Source organism: Gopherus flavomarginatus, chromosome 7 (genome assembly GCF_025201925.1).
Source record: "Gopherus flavomarginatus isolate rGopFla2 chromosome 7, rGopFla2.mat.asm, whole genome shotgun sequence".
Taxonomy (NCBI): domain Eukaryota; kingdom Metazoa; phylum Chordata; order Testudines; family Testudinidae; genus Gopherus; species Gopherus flavomarginatus.
Genome location: NC_066623.1, coordinates 38,180,079 through 38,203,287, shown reverse-complemented (window position 1 = coordinate 38,203,287; position 23,209 = coordinate 38,180,079). Strand labels below are relative to the sequence as shown.

Below are 23,209 nucleotides of genomic sequence, written 5' to 3'. Positions count from 1 at the left end.
CAGCTCAGAGGGACTGGGCTAGGAGCTAGGAGTAAGGGCTGTGGGGGGATGAGGTCGAGGGGGTTTCCAGCTCAGAAGGACTAGGCTCGGAGCTGGGGGGTCAGGGCTGTGGGGGGGATGGGGTCGGGGGGGTGCCTGGGGGCACTGGGGCAGCTCAGCTCTGCAGGCTGCTGTTCTCTCCAGCCGTCCAGGCAAAAGGGGAGCAGGAGCAGGGACCAGCTAAGGACCAAGGGGGCAGGAGCACAGGCACCTGAGGCTGACCTGTGGGGAGGCACTTGCTTACCTTGCCCAATGCATGAGCGCTAGGGTCCTCTTTCTTCCTCCGCTCCACCAGACCACTGCTGAGGCTCTTTTCTTCTCCATGCCTCGCTGGGGCTGACGTGGAGGCTGAGCCAGGGGTCAGCCGCGGCTTTCCTCCAGAAGCGAAGCCCTGGTGTTGCGCCGCTGTTGCAGGGCCCCTGCCACGTGCCCTAAGCAGAGCTGCGCAGCTCTGCCCAGCCGCCGGCGCCCCCGCCGGGTAACGAGAAAAATTGCAGAGGCTGGAGCCCCTGCTCTGGGAGGGAGAGGGATTCTGAGCCTCTGCCTGCAGCTCAGGGATTCCCCTGGGTCAGCGCAGCCGCAGTCAGCCCAAACCTCTGGGCTGCCGCGGTGGCACGCTGACCCCGGGGGTGCCCTGGGCTGCTGACTGCCGCACTGGCGCCCTGACCCTGGGGGCGCCCTGGGCTGCCGGGCTGCCGCAGCGGCTCCCTGACCCCGGGGGTGCCCTGGGCTGCTGGGCCAGCGCCCTGACCCCGGGGGGGGGGGCCTGGGCTGCCGGGCTGCCACCCTGACCCTGGGGGCGCCCTGGGCTGCTGGGCTGCCGCAGCAGCGCGCTGACCAGGGGGTGCCCCGGTCTGCTGGGCTGTCGCGCGGAGGCGCACTGACCCAGGGGGTGCCCCGGGCTGCCGCGGCTGCGCCCTGACCCCGGGGGTGCCCCGGACTGCCGGGCTGCCGTGGCTGCGCGCTGACCCCGGGGGTGCCCCGGTCTGCTGGGCTGTTGCGCGGTGGCGCGCTGACCCATGGGGTGCCCCGGGCTGACACGGCTGCATGCTGACCCGGGGGGCACCCCGGGCTGCCGGGCTGCCGCGCCGGCGCGCTGATCCCGGGGGTGCCCCGGGCCGCTGGGCTGCCACGGTGCCTCCCTGACCCATGGGGCGCCCTGGGCTGCCGGCAGCTGCTGCCGCGGGCAGCTCAGACTGCCTCTCCAGCAGCAGCGGTTGCAACCATTTACAAAAATTTTTGGGGGCGCCGCTTTTTGGCGCCCTCAAATCTTGGCGCCCTAGGCAACCGGCTAGTTCACCTAAATGGTTGCACCGGCCCTGTAACTCTAAGCTCTTCATTACTTTGCATTCAATTGACATGATTGCCAAATTGTTTAATTGGTCTTCCTGCATTCCAGCTGTGGGCCAAAGAGGAAGGTTGGGTGGGGGGAGAAACGGCACACATAGGCAAAAGAAATATTCCATTCTATGCATCCAAAGAAGTGGGCTGTAGCCCATGAAAGCTTATGTTAAAATAAATTTGTTAGTCTCTAAGGTGCCACAAGTACTCCTGTTCTTTTTGCAGATACAGACTAACACGGCTGCTACTCTGAAACCTGGCACAAATAGGGTGACCAGATCACAGCAGTTAAATAGGACCCACCTCCTCCCCGCTCGGCCCCACCATCACACCCTCTTCACCCCCTAGTCCCCCACTGACTTGCTGCGTCCCTCCTAGTCAGTCCCCCACCCACCTCTCGCTTCCTTTCACTTTCTCCCTCCCCTGCCAGAAACCCCTATGCCTGCCCCTAGAACCCCTGCTGGCTCACTGCTCGCCTCTTTGTCCACCTGCCGCTTGCCCACCCGCTCGCCCCCGACTTGCCGCTGCACCCCCCCCCCGAGTATATAGCCTCATTCAAAGACCCAGGGGTCACTATATTACTGCACACAGCAATCAATCAATGCAGTTGTAGATAAATCTCTGCATTATGCATTTTTGTATAACTTTTACATGACTTTGTATTGAACCTTGGTAATATGTTATAGCGGGCCCCAAGGTAGTATAATTAAGGTAAAAGAAAAATGTCTTTTTGCTAGAAGTAGAATGAGATCTTTCCTCCACTTTGTAATCAATTGCCCTATTGAATGAATGAGGTGTGAATGAGGAAGGTGTGGAAGGCAGGCACCTCCAGACAGCTGCAACCCTTGGAGAGGGGCTGGGAGCCAGACCAAGGAGCTTTGCCAGGGCTGAGTGGGACAGAGTTTGGGTGCTGGGTGCAGTCTCTGGGCTGGGGCACGGGGTGGGGTGCAGGAAGGGTGGAGGGGTGCAGGCTCTGGGAGGGAGTGTGGAGGGATGGGTGCCGTGCAGGCTTTGGGACAGAGTTTGGGGGCTGGAGGGGGATGCTGGGGGGGAAGGAACTGCCATGTGGCTTCCTTCCTCCCCTGATGCCCCTTACCATAGCCTCAGTGGAGGATGGAGCTGCCCCTTCCCCAGTGTTTGCAGGAGTGGTGGCTGGGGGGAAACCCAGTCAAACTCTGGTTTTACTCTGTCACTGATGGGCCACTTAAACCCCTTACAAACTCCTTCCCGCCTCTCTCACTCCCCTTTTCTACTGGGCTTTTTCAGTGGAGCCAGATGAAAACCACAAACCCCAGTGAGAACAGCAGGCTGGAAGACTAGATTGAACCCACCACCCAGCCTAGTCCATCCCAGATCCCAGGACTGAGGGCAATGTCCCCCCACCCCCAGGCCACCTGTTTCCGCTCCTGGCCTCTCCCAGCCTCTCCCAGTGATTCTGTGTGGCTGCATCAGGTGGGATTTCAAGCAGACCCCTCAACCCCCCGCTAAATTCACCCCTGTTTTGCGACCACTCTGCACCAAGAGCACCTTCCTTCCCTGCCTTAGAACTGATGGATGGCTAGAAAGCTGAGCTGGGCATTTGTTTGATCTAGAATATTATCATGCCCCCCTCCAAAAAAAACTTAATATCCACACAGCTCTGGGGGGGCTATTCGCCCCCCCCCAGCCGGTCTATTTTATTGTTGCAGGGCAAATGAAGGAGCCATAGTTTAATGGAAATATTCAGCCCCTACAGTGGTCCTGCAGCAGGAAAAACAGAGTTGATGGGAAGGGAACTGGTTTGGATAGGAGCCCCAGTCCCCTTCCTTTGCAAAATAATTTGGAAAGGGAATCAGATCAAGCTGTGCCTCAGTTTCCCCTTCTGCAGGGAGATGGTGGGGAGATAAAAGTCTCAGCCTGCCGTACCATGTTGAAGACCTTTCGCATTCTCCCCTCTTGATGTATTTGATTTCCTCCTCCAAACCTCCCTCTCTCTCTCACCTGGAGTTCACAGCACTAAGTACCGGCTGGGGGCTTTTTTCCTGGGTTATATGACATGATCCCAACTTTAGTTCTGAAACAGACACAGGCAGGCACAAACACACCCTCAAACAACAACACCCAAAAACCACAAAACCAACCCAATATTACAAACCTATGGGGTATGACAGGGTCAGACACTCACGGTTGGAAGCCCCAGCAGCTGTTAAGGTGAGTGAGGTCCACTGCAGAGATTCCTGTGTCTCCCACCGGACCAGAAGCTCCCTCCGCATCTCCTCCAGGCTCCAGGTGACGGGAGGGGACAGGAGGAAGGCTGCAAGCACGTGTGCCTTCTCCCCCCTCCCCCCTCCTGACCTGCAACACCCAGTGGCTGTCTCTGCCTCAGCCTTCTGCCGGCCAGCGTCTCTTGTTACCTAGCAGCAACAGCTGCTGCTTCCGGGAGACGCAGAACTTTGCTTCCAGGAGACAGCCGGCCAGCGCGGGGCCCCCTTCAGGGGCAGGGCCCGATTCGGGGGAATCAGGCAAATCGGCCTAAAGCCGGCCCTGCTTGGGGGGACTCCTCGGGGATAGGGCTGGTGAAGGATGTGAATGCTATCTCCGGTGGGTTGTCATTCACATTCAGAACCCAAGGCCGGCTCCAGGCCCTAGCGTGCCAAGCGCGTGCTTGGGGTGGCATGCCGCGGGGGGCGCTCTGCCGGTTGCCAGGAAGGCAGCAGGCAGCTCTGGTGCACCTCCCGCAGGCGCCTGCGGGAGGTCCACCGGAGACGCGGAACAGGCGAGCTGCAGAGCGCCCCCCGCAGCGTGCCGCCCTGCTTGGGGCAGCGAAATAGCTAGAGCGGGCCCTGTCAGAACCTCCACGAGGACTTTGCCGTAAGCAAGCAGACCCCCTGGCCTGTGGCGCTACGCTCCATCTGGTAATTTATAGCTTTCTCAGAATCCACCCTTCCGCAGATCTGGGTGGAGAATCCCCATTGGTTGCAGTTAATCTAATCTCCTGCTTCTTGTCCTGGTCTAACTGCTTCTTTAGCACCAGCTCTGAGCATGTAAAGCCACCTTCGTTAACCTTGGAAGCAAGGACATGAAAAGTTAACCCACTCCCCATATTGTATTCTCACAGGTAAAGAAGCGCTACCCAAAGACCCTAGCAGTCCTGCCACTCCTTGGAATCAGGAGACTGGATCTATGTAAAGGTCCACCAATGAAAGGCTGCTTTGGCTCCATGCTGGAAAGATCCTTATTAAGTCCTGCTGACTACCAACACCGCTGTGAAGTGCCAAAGACTGGACTGCTTGGACCCATTATTCTCACTGCAAAAAGACCCCTCCACCTCGGGAGGATTCTCCTACTGATGATTAGCCTATTTCTCCTTCTAGCTCCGCTGTACCTTCTGGACAGCAAGGAAAAAGGACAAGGTGAAGTGCTCGTAATCTCTCCCTTGTCCACTGACAAACCCACTGTGCCTTTGAATTTTTCTAGAAGAAGCAAAACCATTACAGGGTGATGTGCTGGTAACCTCTCCCCTGTAGGATGCTGAACCACGACTGTTTCGGGGAAGAAGGAATACTCACTCCACTGAAATTGCCAAAGTCCAGGAATTCCTGACTAGAAAGGATATTAAGAACTGATCCTGGTGAAGAAACAAAGAATTATACACTGGCAGGAAGAAATTTGTGGGACCCATGGTTGGGAATGTGGTATTGATTGGATTTTGGGGTTTGTTCTACAGGCTGTGCCCTGTGTTCTGGATAAATCCTTCAGCATGTATTGCTCTCCCTAATTGGATTTTAAATGACAGGTACCAAAGGCACCTTGTTGCCCCTGCCATCTCCCCCATTACCCTGTAATACACCCCCTCCTAGGTTATTAATGTTAATGTCTTTTGAAAATATCGAGGCCAGTTAAATTACTGATGTAATATAGTACTACACCAAGGAAAGATGGTATTGAATATCACTGAGGCTGGGAAGGCATTGCAGTGGGATCTTGTAGGTTTGGAAATTCAGAATTTCCTGAATGACCAGCTGATGGCCATTCGGAGTGATCTTAAGCACCAGACTTGGCCCACTGCCCTTACAGACACATCAGGAGTATCATTTGATCTGTGGTCATGGAGACATACTTGGACACTTTCTGGGTGGAAGTGTGGACATTCACAGTGCTCCTTCCAAGCATTTGGACCGGTTAGGGGGGTGTGGGCTCCCACGTACCGAATCCTGATGGGTCCATGGGGAGGATGCATGTGGGACTCGATTATTCACCGAGACATCTGGGAAATTAGACCACCTGGTATACCTAACTGATTTATAGTCAGTGCCCCAATCCCTTAGTTGTCAGACAAACAGGATTCCACTCTTTTGTCCATGCACTCATTCCTGGGTTGGGGGTGGCTAAGCTCAAGAAAGCAGTTGTAAATATTTCTGCAGAGCTTGAAAAAACAGCTAATGCATCAATAGACGCTTTCCAAAAGTTGCAACGAGAGATTGACGAAGTAGCAGAAGTGACTTTGCAAAATAGACGTGTACTAGATGCCATGAATTCTGAATTAGGGGAGGCTTGTGCTTGCATGGGGAAAAAAAGTTGCTTTTATGTTAATCACTCCAGCTTAGTTGAACAGAATTTATAGGCTATTAAGAATGCTGCTGTTGTTTTCCATGCTGTATCTCTTGATCAGACCTTTAATTTTGAGGACCTCCTGCCAGACCTTGGGTCATGGTTTACTGGCCTTTTCCGGACAATTGTTAAGTGGATTATTTTCCTCCTTTTCTTCCTATATATTGTTTGAGTACTGATGCAATGTGCAAAGTGTGTGTATAATGCTGTGACCGAAGGCTCTGCTGTTCGTAAAAAAACCCAGTCCCTGTCTCTTCAGCTTGATTGTAAATTACGTAACAGGCCTGACAATCTGGGCCAGATTGTCAGACCCGAAGGGGGGACTGTGAAAGCTAAGGCTGGCCCCCCTTAATAGCTTACAACCAGCCAGTGGGGGCGGGGGGGCAGAAGCCTCACGGACACAGTAGCCTGAACTTTAGAACTATCTCTTTTCTTCTGCCTCAAAGCAGAGAAAACTTGCTTCAAATCAGTTTTTACTGAACAGATAACAGAGTGTGAGATTTGACAACTACCAATCAAGTGTTAACACGCAAGGGTCTTTGTCTGAATGTGTATAAAAGGTTTGTGAAATTTGTGTAAGACAGAGTCTTTTGTACCAAAGTACAGGGCTCTCCTTTCTTCTGCAGAATAAAGCATTTTTCCTTACCCCTGTCAGGCTGTTATTGGCTCTCAGCTAGGCAGACCCGATATTTCGGTAACACGCTTGATACCTAACATGCCATTTTACTCCAACAAAACACAAGAGTCTTTTTAAAGCAATCACGGTGCTTTCCGGCCATTTTCTTGGCATCCAATATTGTACCTTAATTGCGAGTAATTCATCTATTAATTGCTCTCCTGAATGCATTTAAAACATCCTTACACCATATTCAGCTATTCCTCCAGAATAGCTAAGATGGTTTTTCCTTCGGCTTAGCAGGAGTATTGCTTCCTAATTCATATGGCTAAAGGATGTGCTGGTCTATGGTCAACAGCTTCCCCACTAAAATAATTGATTCTATTAAATTGTTTTCATTGGATAATGTTATTACTTTGATTTTTCCACTTAACTATATCTGCATTTATTTCAGTTCTTCTTGCAATAAAATGATTGAGGGAGCCACAGGGATGCTATGAAAATATCTTCCTTTCTGAGTATGTGGCACAGATACTTGAAAATATGATTCTACTCTTAGATACAGCTTCTAGTAACTTTCTCAATTATGAGCATGAAGTGTCAGCTTCGGTACTGAATACGGGGGAATGGTGTCAGGGGAAAGGAGGGAGCAATAGTCCCCTAGTTTTGCAGCAATTCTTTGATTAGCCTTTGAAAGGTAGCCCCCACATCCATATAGACCAGATTCCACTATGAAAGCTGACTTTTCCTGGACATCAGCATCTAAAAGGGAATTTGCCTATACCAGGGGTGCGTAAACTTTTTGGCCCAAGGGCCATATCTGGGTATGGAAATTGTATGGTGGGCCATGAATGCTCACAAAATTGGTGGTTGAAGTGCGGGATGGGGTGAGGGCTGCGGCTTGGAGTGCAGGCTCTGGGGTGGGGCCAGAAATGAAGAGTTCAGGGTGCAGTAGGGGGCTCTGGACTGAGACAGGGAGTTGGGATGCAGTGGGGGGGTGTGGGCTGGGGGGTGGGGCTGGGAATGAGGGCTTGGGAGTGCAGGAGGGTGCTCCAGGCAAGGACTGAGGGGTTTGACTGGTGCGAGGGGGATCAGGGCTGGGGCAGGGGGTTGGAGCACAGGACCGGGTCAGGGGTGTGCAGGCTCTGGGTGGCGCTTACCTCAAGCAGCTCCCAGAAGCAGTGGCATGTCCCTCCTCCGGCTCCGATGTGGCCAGGCAGCTATGTGCACTGCCCTGTCTACAGGCACCATTCCATTGGGTGCGTTCCTGGCCAATGAGAGCTGTGGGGGCAGCACTAGGGGCAGTGTGCAGAGCCCCCTAGCTGCCCCTATGCGTAGGAGCTGGAGGGGGGCATGCTGCTGCTTCTGGAAGCTGAGCAGAGTGGGGCAAGCCCAGGACCCTGCTCCCCATTGGGACCTCAAGGACTGCATTAAAATGTCTGTAGGGCTGGATGAGGCCCCTGGGCTGTAGTTTGCCCACCTCTGGCCTATATCCTTAAATTAAATTCAGATTACTGATGTACTTTTTACTCCCCAATAGATCCAGTTGGTCTTCTGTCCTGGGTGTGGGGTAAGAAGCAAGGTTAGGTGATGGCATTTACCCTTCTAAAATCAACGAAGTGCTGCAAAACTAGGGGAATTTGGCCAAAGCTAATACATTTAAGTGTTTACCAGGAATTCTGTCTCCCTCACCTCACCAAACTTTCCCTGATCAAAGTGACTTAGGCTGCTGTGTCCCTCCAGCCCTAACAATCCATGCCATTTACCTTTGCATTTTTAATAAATTCTTCACTACCCTCCCAAGATCCAGTCCTAATATAGTTCACTAGGATTTCCTCTAGCTCCACAACTCCCTCTGAAGCAACGGTGATAGTATTCACCGGGGTGCTGGGCACAGATCATGGGGTCCCCTTGAGCCTCAGGCATTTTGGTTTTATCTGGCTGGAGCCCCACAGTGATGACAGAATACTTGTCTTCACTTTTGGTAGGAGATTTTAAACCCTTGACTCTAGAGGTTTTTTTTAAATCAAAGTTGGGGGTCTTCACCAGGATGTCATGGGGATTTTAATTCCCCTGGGATTTGTGCCTCTGATGGGCTCTCAATTCAACATATTCTTCAGCAATTTCTGCAGTCTCAAAAATGGTGGAGGGTTTTGTTTTCTGTCAGCCCGCACTTCCACTCTCCATTTTCTCATAAAATTACATCTTTTAGGTACATATTCAACATAAGAACATAAGAAACGCCATACTGGATCAGACCAAAGGTCCATTCAGACTAAAATCCTGTCTACCGACAGTGACCAATGCCAGGTGCCCCAGAGGGAGTGAATCTAACAGGTAATGATCAAGTGATCTCTCTCCTGCCATCCATCTCCACCCTCTGACAAACAGAGGCTAGGAACACCATTTCTTACCTATCCTGGCTAATAGGCATTATTGGACTTAACCTCCATGAATTTATCTAGTTCTCTTTTAAAACCTGTTATAGTCCTAGCCTTCACAACTTCCTCAGGCAAGGAGTTCCACAAGTTGACTGTGCACTGTGAGAAGAACTTCCTTTTATTGGTTTTAAAACTGCTTCCCATTAATTTCATTTGGTGCCCCCTAGTTCTTATATTATGGGAACAAGTAAATAACTTTTCCTTATTCACTTTCTCCACACCACTCATGTCTTTATATACCTCTATCATATCCCCCTTAGTCTCCTCTTTTCCAAAATGAAAAGTCCTAGCCTCTTTAATCTCTCCTCATATGGGACCCATTCCATCCCCTAATGATTTTAATTGTACTTCTCTGAACCTCTTCTAATGCCAGTATATCTTTCAGACCATATCTGCATGCAGTATTCAAGATATGAGTGTACCATGGATTTATATAAAGGCAATAAGATATTCTCCATCTTATTCTCTATCCCTTTTTGAATGATTCCTAACATCCTGTTTGCTTTTTTGACTGCCGCTGCACACTGCGTGGATGTGTTCAGAGAACTATCCATGATGTCTCCAAGATCTCTTTCCTGATTCGTTGCTGCTAAATAAGCCCCCATCATATTGTATGTATAGTTGGGGTTATTTTTTCCAATGTGCATTACTTTACATTTATACACATTACATTTCATTTGCCATTTTGTTGCCTAATCACTTAGATTTGTGAGATCTTTTTGAAGTTCTTCACAGTCTGCTTTGGTCTTAACTATCTTGAGCAGTTTAGTATCATCTGCAGACTTTGCCACCTCACTGTTTACCTCCTCTTTCTCCAGATCATTTATGAATGAGTTGAATAGGATTGGTCCTAAGACTGACCCTTGGGGAACACCACTAGTTACCCCTCTCCATTCTGAAAATTTACCATTTATTCCTACCCTTTGTTCCCTGTCTTTTAACCAGTTCTCAATCCATGAAAGGATCTTCCCTCTTATCCATGACAGTTTACGTAGGAGCCTTTGGTTAGGGACCTTGTCAAAGGCTTTCTGGAAATTTAAGTGTGCTATGTCCACTGGAATCTCCATGTACACACGTTTGTTGACCCCTTCAAAGAACTCTAATAGATTAGTAAGACATGATTTTCCTTTACAGAAACCATGTTGACTTTTGCCCAACAAGTTATATTCTTCTATGTGTCTGACAATTTTATTCTTTACTGTTGTTTCAACTAATTTGCCTGGTACGGACGTTAGACTTACCAGTCTGTAATGGCCAGGATCACCTCTAGAGCCCTCTTTAAATACTGCATTACATTAGCTATAATCCAGTCATTGGGTACAGAAGCTGATTTAAAGGACAGATTACAAACCATAGTTAATAGTTCCACAATTTCACATTTGAGTTCTTTCAGAACTCTTGGGTGAACGCCATCTGGTCCTGGTGACTTGTTACTGTTAAGTTTATCAATTAATTTCAGAACCTCCTCTAGTGACACTTCAATCTGTGACAATTCCTCAGATTTGTCACCTACAAAGGATGGTTCAGGTTTGGGAATCTCACTAAAATCCTCAGCTGTGAAGACTGACGGAAAGAATTCATTTAGGTTTGGGCTACACTAATGGGGGGTTTGAACTAAGATACGCAAGTATCTTAGTTCGACTTACCTGGCCGTCCTCATGGCGGTGAGTCAACTGTTGCGGCTCCCCTGTCAACTCCGCTTACTCCTCCTGCTGAGGTGGAGTATGGGCGTCGATTAGCAGATTGATTTATCACGTCCAGATGAGATGCGATAAATCGATCCCTGATACATCGAACACTACCCGCCGATCCGGCGAGTAGTATAGATGTATCCTCAGTTTCTCTGTAATGACTTTATCATCTTTAAGTGCTCCTTTTGTATCTCGATCGTCCAGGAGCCCCACTGTTTGTTTAGCAGGCTTCCTGCTTCTGATGTACTTAAAAAACATTTTGTTATTACCTTCTGAGTTTTTAGCAAGGTGTTCTTCAAACTCCTTTTTGGCTTTTCTTATGACATTTTTACACTTAATTTGGCAGTGTTTGTGCTCCTTTCCATTTACCTCACTAGGATTTGACTTCCACTTTTCAAAAGATGCCTTTTTATCTCTTACTGCCTCCTTTACATGGTTGTTAAGGTACAGTGGCTCTTCTTTAGTTCTTTTACTTTTTTTTTTATTTGGGGGTATACATTTAAGTTGGGCCTCTATTTGGTGTCTTTGAAAAGTATCCATGCAGCTTGCAGGGATTTCACTCTAGTCACTGTGCCTTTTAATTTCTGTTTAACTAACCTGCTCATTTTTGCATAGTTCCCCTTTCTGAAATTAAATGTCACAGTGTTGGGCTGTTGAGGTGTTCTTCCCACCACAGGAATATTAAATGTTATATTATGATCACTATTTCCAAGAGGTCCTTTTATAGTTACCTCTTGGACCAGATCCTGCGCTCTACTCAGGAGTAAATCGGGAATTGTCTCTCCCCTTGTGGGTTCCTGTACCAGCTGCTCCAAGAAGCAGTCATTTAAAGTAATCGAGAAATTTTGTCTCTGCATTTTGTCCTGAGGTGACGTACCCAGTCAGTATGGGGATAACTGAAATCCCCCACTATTATTGAGTTCTTTATTTTGATAGCCTCTCTAATCTCCCTTAACATTTCATCATCACTATCCCTGTCCTGGTCAGGTGGTCGATAATAGATTCCCTACTGTTATATTCTTATAAGAGCATGGAATTACTATCCATAGAGATTCTATGGACCATGTGTATTCATTTTAGATTTTTACTTCATTTGATTCTACATTTTCTTTCACATTTAGTGCCACTCTCCTCCCCCCCCCCCGCATGACCTGTTCTGTCCTTCCAATATATTTTGTACCCTGGAATGATTGTGTCCCATTGATTGTCCTCACTCCACCAGGTTTCTGTGATGCCTATTATATCAATATCCTCCTTTAACATGAGGCACTCTAGTTCAGCCATCTTATTATTTAAACTCCTAGCATTTGTGTACAAGCACTTTAATAACTTGTCACTGTTTATTTATCTGCCCTTTTCTGATGTGTCAGATTCTTTTTTATGTTACTGTTTCTCATCTGCTCTGGCCCTTACTTTATCCTCTTCCATCATCTCCTCCTTCCACCCTCTCCTGGAGAATCTCGATCAATAGACTCTCCTCTAAGAGAAGTCTCCGTCCGATCCACGTGCTCCTCTGCAGTAATTGGCTTTTCTCCATCTCTTAGTTTAAAAACTGCTCTGCAATGTTTTTAATGTTAAGTGCCAGCAGTCTGGATCCACTTTGGTCTAAGTGGAGCCTATCTTTCCTGTACAGGCTCCCCCATCTCAAAAGTTTCCCCAGTTCCTAATAAATCTAAACCCTTCCTCTCTACACCATTGTCTCATCCACACATTGAGACTCTGAAGCTCTGCCTGCTTACCTGGACCTGTGCGCAGAACTGGAAGCATTTCTGAGAATGCCACCATAGAGGTCCTGGCTTTCAGTCTCTTTCCTAGCAGCCTAAATTTGGCCTCCAGGACCTCTCTCCTACCCTTTCCTATGTCATTGGTACCTACATGTACCACAGGCACTGGCTCCTCCCCAGCACTACACATAAGTCTATCTACATGCCTCGAGAGATCTGCAACCTTCGCACCAGGCAGGCAAGTCACCATACGGTTCTCCCAGTCATCACAAACACGGCCATCTATGTTTCTAATGATCAAAATCTCCCATTACTAACACCTGCCTTTTCCTAATGACTGGAGTTCTCTCCCCTGGAGAGGTAACCACAGTGTGAGAGGATACCCCCAGTGTGAGAGGATACCCCAACATCATCTGGAAGGAGGGTCCCAACTACGGGAAGGTTTCCCTCTGCTCCCATTGACCTCTCTAGTTCCCTGTGCCTTTCATCCTCCTCAACAACACAGGGGCTGTCTGACCGGAGGTGGGACAAATCTGGAGTGTCCCGGAAAGCCTCATCAACATACCTCTCTGCCTCCCTTAGCTCCTTCAGTTCTGCCATCCTGGCCTCCAAAGCCTGGTCTCTGAGGGTCTCTGAGGGCCAGGAGCTCCTTGCACCAAATGCACACATACAACACTTTCCCACAGGACAGGTAAGCATACGCGCTACACTGAGTGAAATAAACAGGATAGCCCTCACTCTGCTGTTGGGCTTTTGCCTGCATTCTCTCCTACAGCTACCTAGATTAATGATAGGGTTTTTGTTTAAATCAAGAAGTTTTGATTATAGTTTAGTTTAAAGGTTCTTAAGAATGGCAAGTGTACCTTGCCCCTTCCCACTCCTCTTCCAAACTCCCTCTTGAAACTCCCTGTTAGCAGCCCCTGGTTGCAAAGCTCCCTGATCACTTGCTCCCTGCTTTATAAAGCCCTGGCCTTCCTGATAGCCCCGCCCGCTGACTAAGGCTTAGCCCATGAACAGAGGCGTCTAGATTTCAAACCCTGTTTAGAAGCTCACAGCTTCCAACTGCCAGCCACAGCACAGGGTCCTTCAAACAAAACAAAACAAAACAAATGAACAGACAGACAGATAAACACAAGCTCGGTACACAGCAAGTAACCCCCAAACACACACTACAGACACTCACTTACCACAAGGGTCCCATATTTGCTCCTCCTTCACTTGGAGAACTCCCTCTCAAAACTTCCTGTTAGCGGCCCCTGTTCTTGCAAAAACATGTGAGATATTTAGTCATTCTGAAGTTTCTTCAATCGATAGGTGTCAGGGGTAATTTTCCTTAAATTTCTTGTACACCTTAGCATCACTCTCCTCTATATCATTAAAGTCTTGACTCACCTTCTCAGGTATTCTGGTTAAGATAATAGAAATTGGTTTATTCTCTGAAATACTGTTCATCTCATATAGTCTTTCCAAAGCAGACAGGTATTTTCTGATAAAGAGAGTCACCCTCTTTACAAATTATGCAGACTTTCTCCCATTCCCTTGTGTTGGGTGATGGGGAGGAAGGGGGCATACTCAAAGGATGGGAAAGCCCCTTTTGCTGCTTCAGTATTCTGAGCTGCATTGCTTAAGCTTCCATCAGCCTCCTGTGTTCCCTTTCCTCAGCCTCCTGTGTGCCCTTTCCTCATCTTCTTGGCCTTTCATCTTTGGTGTTTTTTTTCCTTGGCTTCTTCTTTGGCCTTGACTGCTGCTATTCATTCTATGTGCCTCTAGTGGGCTTTCTCCTCAGCATCCTGGGATCCTTGAGTCTCCCTGATCCCTAATTCTGCCATCCATCTCTGGTGATCATGTTCTTCCTTGACTCTCAGGGGCTGCAATCAGACCAGTTCCACTGCCATGGTCATCTCTGTGTAGTGTGTGACAGGAAGATTCTCACTCTCTGTCATACTCCATTGCATTTTCTTCCCTTTGCACCTGATCAAACCTTGTGAACATAGCTCTCAGCTCCTGAGCTGGGGTTTTCCTTTGAAAATATATTCTCTTCTGCATACACACATTTTCAAGCTATTTTCTTACAAGACCATCGTGTTTCACTCACTATGTCTATTCTTTAGCCTTTAAAAACTCTTAATATCAAGTTTGAATTTTAACAGCTCCAACTAAAGAACTTTTGAGGTAAGCGCATCCCTTTTTGGCCATCAAGTTTGAATTTTAACAGCTCCAACTAAAGAACTTTTGAGGTAAGCGCATCCCTTTTTGGCCAGATCATTCCCCTTTTTTAAAAGCTATTAGGTCATTGTTGGTGAGGTGTGTAGAAAGATCAGATCTCTATTCGGAGCACAGAAGGATCAGGAAAAAAAATTCTCTCATAGAAGTCAAAATAAACCTAATTTCTTACACTAATCTCGGATGTACAAAGAAGATCAGCAGAGATCACTCTAAAGCAGAAAGATGGCTCACCTTTTATTTAATCATTAATGGTAAGAATGGATCTCTATAGTAATTTACAAATATTAAAAAAAATACTTTATAGATACAGATACAAATTCAGAGGAGTGGATTCCTTTCAATTTTCTGGGCCACAGGAGCAACCTCCAGTCAGCTTCAATCTTCTGAGAATTATTTGCCTTTACTGTCCTACATTTTGGTACCATCCATGACTAAGGGCTGGTCTACACTATGGGGGGAAATCGATCTTAGATATGCAACTTCAGCTACGTGAATAACATAGCTGAAGTCAAATATCTAAGATCGGATTACTCACCCGTCCTCACAGCGCGGGATCGATGTCCGCGGCTCCGCATGTTGATTCCGCAACTCCGTTGGGGTTGGTGGAGTTCCGGAATCGATATAAGCGCGCTCGGGGATCGATATATCATGTCTACATGAGACGCGATATATTGATTCCCGAGCAATCGATTTTAACCTGCCGATACGGCAGGTAGTCTAGACGTAGCCTTAGAGTTTTCTTTCTCCTTATTCATCTCAGAGCTGGGCACTGGCAACTTACTATCATCATTCTCCCCTCACCCATCCTCCTCAAACATCACGCTGCTTCATTCAATTTTCTTGAAAAATCTCTATTAATGCCTTCATCTCTCTTACCCTGACTACTACAACTCTTCTCTAGAGCCTTACCAAGACTCAACTTTCTGAACTATGCGATGCACAGAATTTTAATGCCCACTTTCTGAAATACAGAAAGAAGCATGATGATGACATTCCAATCCTTAGAGGACTCCACTGGATCCACGTTCATTTCAGGACTCAGTTTTTAATAAAATCCCTTTTTTTAAATAACAGCAACAACAAACCCACTATTTATGGGCTAACACTGTCTAGCTCATATATGACTAGGGAGGCATATAAAAATATTGCTAGAGCATGGAGGGGTGTAATCAGGAAGGCAAAGGCATGATTGGAGTTGTAGCTAGCAAAGGATGTGAAGGATAACACGAAGGGTTTCTACAGGTATGTTAGCAACAAGAAGGTCAGGGAAAGTGTGGAACCCTTACTGAACAGGGGAGGCAACATAGTGACAGATGATGTGGAAAAAGCTGAAGTACTCAATACTTTTTTTTGCCTCGGTCTTCACAGACAAGGTCCACTCCCAGACTGCTGCACTGGGCAACACAGTATGGGGAGGAGGTGAGCAGCCCACAGTAATGAAAGAACAGGTTAAGAACTATTTAGAAAAGCTGGATGCGCACAAGTCCATGGGTCCAGATCTAATGCATCCAAGGGTGCTGAGGGAGTTGGCTGATGTGATTGTAGAGCCATTGGCCATTATCTTTGAAAATTCGTGGCGATCAGGTGAGGTCCTGGATGATTGGAAAGAGGCAAATATAGTGCCCATATTTTAAAAAGGGAAGAAAGAGAACCTGGGGAACTACAGATCTGTCAGCCTCACTTCAAAAGTCCCTAACAATATCATGTAGCAGGTACTCAAGGAATCCTTTTTGAAGCACTTGGAGGAGAGGAAGGTGATCAGCAACAGTCAACAAGGATTCACCAAGGGCAAGTCATGCCTGACCAACCTAATTGCCTTCTATGATGAGATAACTGGCTCTGTGGATATGGGGAAAGTGGTGGATGTCTTGACTTTAGCAAAGTTTTTGATATAGTCTCCCACAGTATTCTTGCCAGTAAGTTAAAGAAATATGGATTGGATGAATGGATTATAAGGTGGATGGAAAGCTGGCTATATTCTCTGGCTCAAAGGATAGTGATCAATGGCTCGATGTCTAGCTGGCAGCCAGTATCAAGCGGAGTACCCCAGGGGAAAGTCCTGGGGCTGGTTTTGTTCTACATCTTTATTAATGATCTGGATGACAGGGGGAGGCATAGCTCAGTGGTTTGAGCATTGGCCTGCTAAACCCAGGGAAGTGCGTTCAGTCCTTGAGGGCTCTGTTTAGAGAACTGGAGTAAAAATCTGTCTGGGGATTAGTCCCTCTTTAAGCAGGGTGTTGGACTAGATGACCTTCTGAGGTCCCTTCCAGCCCTAATCTTCTATGATGGGATAAATTGCACCCTCAGCAAGTTCACAGATGACATTAAGCTGGGGGAGAGGTAGACAGGTATGGCATGTTTGTAGAAATTTTAGTGGTGCCCAGAACCTGCCCTTGCCCAAATTCCAAACTCCACCTCCCCCCCCCACATGCCCAAGGCTCTGGGAGGGAGTTTGGATGAGGGAGGAGGTCTGGGGTGCAGGCCCTAGGCTGGGGCAGGGGATTGGGGTGCAGGATCTGGGAGGGAATTTGGGGATAGGAGGGGTGCTGAGGGATGGGGTGCAGGATTGAGGTCTGTGGGGTGAGGGCTGTGGGTGTAGTAAGAAGAGGCCCTGAGATATAAACCTTGGTATCAAAGGCCTGGTACGAGGCCTGAAGCCTGAGCTAAAGTAATGGTCAAGACTTTGCTAACATAAAGCAAAGTTAAGCTGTGAGCTAGAGGCAGGCCCTGCTCACAGAAGCTGGCAAGAAAAGGGCTGATGTTGCATAAACGTATATCCATATAGTGTATTGAAGTATAAACACAGTACCAGGACACTCTAATACTGGAACATTCCACAGATAACAAGGAACAGGCTAACCCATCCCAATGACAGGGGCAAAAGGGTAATATGATGGATAGAATTGTTTTGTTTGAACCAGCACGGACAAGGTGAGAGGCAGCACCTTACTACGTAGAGGGGTTGTACCTTGCTACGTAGAGGGGTTTCACCTCATACGTCAGGAGTGATGTGTAACTTGTTTGTACCTGTGTATAAGAATGCATCCCTGGGGTGGTGTCTTTGTCCAGCCTAGGGGGCAGTGGAAAGTCCCGCCACTGACTGAGCTGAGTCCATTGCCAGGGCGCACCTTAGCAGCACCTTGGACTTCATTTGCCAGGGAGCTGGAGACTGTGTTTCTCTTTGACAATAAACCTGGCTGATGTGCCTTCGTACCTTACTAGAGTCTGTGGTCATTGGGGGTTCTCTCGGGGTCTGCTGTGTCAGCTATCTGTGCAGAGCTGGGGCAGCACACAGAGGGAACACACACACACAGCCGATTGATATCAACATTGCACAGAGCAGAGCACCACACCGGTAGCATCTGACAACAGTGGGGTGTGACTGAAGAGGAGGGATCTGCAGTGTGGGAGAGGCTCAGGGGAGAGTAGGGGTGTAGGGGTGAGGGCTATGTCTGGGGCTGGCAATGCAGGGGTTGGGGTGTGGGAAGGGCTCAGGGTGAGAGTAGAGGTGAGGGTTCTGTCCGGGGCTGGGAATGGGAGGTTTGGGGTGTGGGAGGGGCTCAGGGTGAGAGTAAGAGTATGGGGGGGGTGAGGGCTCTGTCTGGGACTGGGGATGAGGTGTTTGGGGTGCTAGAAGGGCTCAGGGCTCGGGCAGAGGTCAGGGTGTGGGGGGATAAGGGCTCTGGCTGGGACTGGGAATAAGGTATTTGGAGTGCTGGAGGGGCTCAGGGCCCCAGGTAGAGAGATGAGGGTGCAGTGGGGGGGGTGAAAGCTCTGGCTGGGAGTGTGGGATATGGGGTGGGGCAGGGCTGGGGATGAGTCTGGGGTGCAGGCAGGCTGCTCCAGGACAGGGGATAGAGAGGACTCCCCCAGCTCTTTCCCTGCCGGCAGCAGCAAGCTCTGGGGGAGGAGCCCTCCTTTTCTGCTCCTCCCCCAGGAGCACACTCACCCGCACCACAGTCACTGCATGTGCTCCTAGGGCCCCTCTTAGGTCCAGGAATCTCCCTCGCCTCCCCTGTGGTGGGTGCCGGGGGGTGCTGTGTGCACCTCCTCCCCTGCTGTTGTCTCTGACTGTAGCCTCACTGGGGGGTGAGGGATGGGGCTGCCTCCTTGGCCAGCATGGGGCAGGAGCAGTGACTGTGGGTGAAGGGGTGGGGGGTGGGGCTGTGCTGCTGGAGGGTCCTTCTGGAAAAGGGAAGGCTTTGAGGGGGAAGGGCAGTCTCAGAGTCAGTCTGCCCTGGCAGTGGAAGGGCAGGCACTAGGACCCTGCAGCAACAGTTGCTGAAGGGAAGCAGCATGGAGGAGACAAAGACAAGAGATGCTCCGCTCTGGGACCAGGGAAAGGTGAGGAGGGGGCAGGGGCAGCAAGTCGGGGCCACAGGACACTCGGGGGGGGACACAGGTGGGGCTGGGGGGGGCCCTGGCCCTAAATTTTGATGGAGCTGGGCCCTGGCTCTGAATATTGCTGGTGCCCAAGCACCACGTGGGTATGGAACTCGCAGCCTATAGAGGTAGATATGCTGGAGGGTAGGAATAGGGTCCAGAGTGACTATATAAATTGGAGGATTGGGCCAAAAGAAGTCTGATGAGGTTCAACAAGGACAAGTGCAGAGTCCTGCACTTAGGAAGGAAGAATCCCATGCACCGCTACAGGCTGGGGACCAACTGGCTAAGCAGCAGTTCTGCAGAAAAGGACCTGGGGATTACAATGGATGAGAAGATGGTTATGAGTCAGCAGTGTGCCCTTGTTGCCAAGAAGGCCAAAGGCATATTTGGGTGTATTAGTAGGAACATTGCCAGCAGATTGAGGAAATGATTATTCCCCTCTATTCAGCACTGGTGAGGCCACACCTGGTGTATTGTGTCCAGTTTTGATCCCCCCACTACAGAAAGCATGTGGACAAATTGGAGAGAGTCCAGCAGAGGGCACCAAAAATTATTAGGGGGCTGGGGCACATAATTTATGAGGAGAAGCTGAAGGAACTGGGGTTATTTAATCTGGAGAAGAGAAGAGTGAGGGGAGATTTGATAGCAACCTTCAGGGGGGGTTCCAAGGAGGATGGAGCTCGGCTGTTCTCAGTGGTGGCAGATGACAGAACAAGGAGCAATGGTCTCAAGTTGCAGTGGGGGAAGTCTAGGTTGGATATTAGGAAACACTATTTCACTAGAAGGGTGGTGAAGCACTGGAATGGGTTACCTAGGGAGGTACTGGAATCTTCATCCTTAGAAGTTTTTAAGGCCCAGCTTGATAAAGCCCTGGCTGGGATGATTTAGCTGGTGTTGGTCCCGCTTTGATCAGGGCCTCCTGAGGTCTCTTCCAACCCTAATATTCTATGATTCTCTTTTCCCCCCATTCCTTCATCTTCTGGTACTCCAGAACTAGTTTTCTCTGCCAGTACAAAGAGTCTCTAGATTATTGGTACAACAGCCTTCTCCTCTTCGTTGCCTAGTTTCCAATCCTTTTTTAAATTACTAGGTTAATTTGTTAAAAATTCTTTAATAAACAAAAACAACTCACTCTATACAAACAAATAAATAAAAATGCAATCATTATCTCAGCAATACAAAGCCTATAGATTTCCAAATTTGTTACAATTAACAGTTATAGCAACACAAGTAGTGACCCCTTGTCTGATATATGCGACTTATATCTTATAATTGATGGACAGTTAACAGACCCTAAACAGGATGTAACTTTCTTGCTTGGTTATGGCCTTTAGGGTATTCAGTACTCTCATATCACAGCCTTGGAGTTTGGAAATCAAGGAGGTGACTGTTAAGAAGAATAAACCCAAGGCTGGGATTTTCAAAAGCCGGAGTTGTGCACCCATATCAATGCAGTGCTGGGCGCTTTATCTTTTAGGATCTTTTGAAAATAGCAGCCTATATTATTTCAAGGGAGAAACACCAGTGATTCATACAAAAGCATATGTGTATATAGTCCAAAATGTGTTTCAATCACAGGTAAATAAATATAGATTATGGAAAATGAAGGAGAAAGGATGTATATAGGGGTTTCCTCCCTTTATTATTAACACTGAACTTTTAGTAGAGGCATAAGATAAATAAAATTATCCAAACATAATATTCCTGTCTCCACAGTGCAAGCGCTAAGTGGAAGGGCTCACTCACCGCTCTCATGGGATCCTTTCCATCCAGCAGGTTGGAATTACTCCGAGTCTCCAAACTGGTCCCAGGATTCACTTCCATGTTGTCATTTTCCACAGGCAAAGATGATCCCAGCGGTTGAAAGAACTTAAAGTCACTATTGCCTGGCCCATTTGTCTGACAGACCTCATAATGATAGGATTGAGAGAGAGTCCCAGTGCCATGTCTACCAAGTTGTTGGGAAAGTTGGAATTGCTGTAAAAAATTCCCTACACATTCCTGCTGTATTTCTCCTCATGGCGACAATTATAATCACAAGAGACAAGAAAAATAAAGGAAATTAAAGCCAAAGAAATTACTAAATACAAAAGCAACGTTCCATCTTCTGCTTCCTTTGAAGTATCCTCTATCTGCATGTAGGCTTCTGAGAACCCGTCTACCAAGAGCACATGTACCATCGTTGTAGTGGAGCGAGGTGACTTTCCATTATCCCTAATCAGGATGACAAGCTTTTGTTCAAAGTTGTCTCATTCCCTCACTGGCCTCCTGATTTTTACTTCCCTGGTTTGGAGCCCCACAGCAAAGAGACTTGGGTCTGTGGCCTTGAGCAACTGGTAGGAAAGCCAAGAATTCTGATCGGAATCTTCACATTGGCATCCACAGCCACCACCTTCGTCACCAGGTAACCCGCCTCCGCTGATCTGGGAACCAGGTCATTAGCGGGGGAGCTGCTGTTCTGCAAAGGGTATAAAACGAAGAGGGTATTGTCATTTTCATCAATTATCACAACTCGGACAATGACTTCAGAGCTCAGTGGCGGGGACCCGCCATCTGCAGCTCTCACTGTAACCTGGAAATCCCTCGTTTGCTCATGATCCAGAGACCGCAGAACGTACACGTTCTCATCCACGGAGTTTGTGGAGATGTAAGAAGACAACTGGAAGTCACCGACCTTCCCAGGCAATATCAAGTACTACACTCCGGCATTCTGCTCCGTATCCATGTCATCAGTGCGCAGGGCTTCAACCAGATGGTTGGGATTGTTGTTTTCCTTCAGGTACATGAGGTATGATGACTGATTAAACACCGGCAGGTTATCATTAATGTCCCATATTTGCACACTGATGACCTGCTCAGCTGTTAGCCTGGCGTGCCCTATGTCTGTGGCTGTGGTGGTTATGTTATATTCTGGCACTTCCTCCCTGTCCAGGGGACTTTGTGTCACTAAATCATAATAATTCTGGAAAGTTGGTTTTAGAACAAACGGAAGATTATCCTGAATGGAGCAAATTCTTTTCCCTTTGTCCCCGGAGTCCAGGTCTCTGACACTGAACAGGGCCACCACAGTCTCGTTGGGGGAGTCCTCAGACACTGGGATGGTTACAGAGGTGATTGTCACCTCTGGAGGATTGTCATTTACATCGACAACCTGCACAAGGACCTCAGAGTGTGCAGAGAGGCCCCCAGAATCGTTGGCCTCAGTGTTCAGTTCTTACATCGCTGCTTCTTCAAAATCAATCAATCTCCAAATGGTGATTTCGCCTGTTGATTGGTTTAACTTGAATAACCGGAGGATTTTGTTAGGTATCTGCTTGAATGAATAGGTGATTTCTGCATTTGAACCATGATCCAAATCACTGGCTTCAACCTTGGAGACCAGAGTACCCCGAAGGCTGTTTTCCACCAACTGCATCATGTACACTGACTGACTGAACTGAGGAGAATTGTCATTTACACCTAGAACAACGACGCCTAGCTGAGCTGTGCCAGTCCTCTGCGGAGTGCTCCCATCGGCAGCTGTGAGGATCAAATTAAATTCTGTCTTCTCCTCAGATCTAGCAGTTTCTCTAGCACCAGCTGCCGTTCCGGTGGGTTTGCACATCCAGACGGAAGTGTTCATGAGAACGGATCGTTAGCTTTGGATACCGTTTGTTCCCACTTCTGAATCTTGGGCTCTTCCCAGGAGGAAGCGAGTGTGGGTTTGAGACACTTCCATTAATGTTCAATGTTCAGCTCTTCGTGGGGAATGTAGGTGAATTGTCATTGATAGCCTCTATCTGCAACTCGCCCCGATATAACTGCAATGGATCTTCCAGCACTAATTCGAAATATAAAGTGAAAGGGTCGAGGGGTCCGCACAGCCACTCTCGGTCTATTTGCTCTTCTATTAATAAATCCCCGCTGTTTACACTGAGCTGTTAGCTGCTCTTGCTGCCGTGAGAGGAAACGACCCTGGCCTTACGAACAGAGAGCTTTCTTACATCCAGCCCCAGATCCTTTGCGATATTGCCTAGTGCCTACAAAAGATCCGCTTTCCCTCTCCTCTAGGATCGAGTATCGCAAGGTGTCCGATGCCGCCCCGCAGACAGAAACAAGCAGAAAGACAGACAGGACTTGCCTTCTCCAGCCGAGCTTCCCTTCTCTGCGAGCCAT

The 23,209-nt window shown here is 48.5% G+C and overlaps 1 pseudogene; it reads right to left on the bottom strand.

The window, feature by feature from the left end:
* Positions 1-23,209, bottom strand: part of LOC127055375 (protocadherin beta-16-like) — a 27,222-nt pseudogene extending 4,013 nt beyond the window's left edge.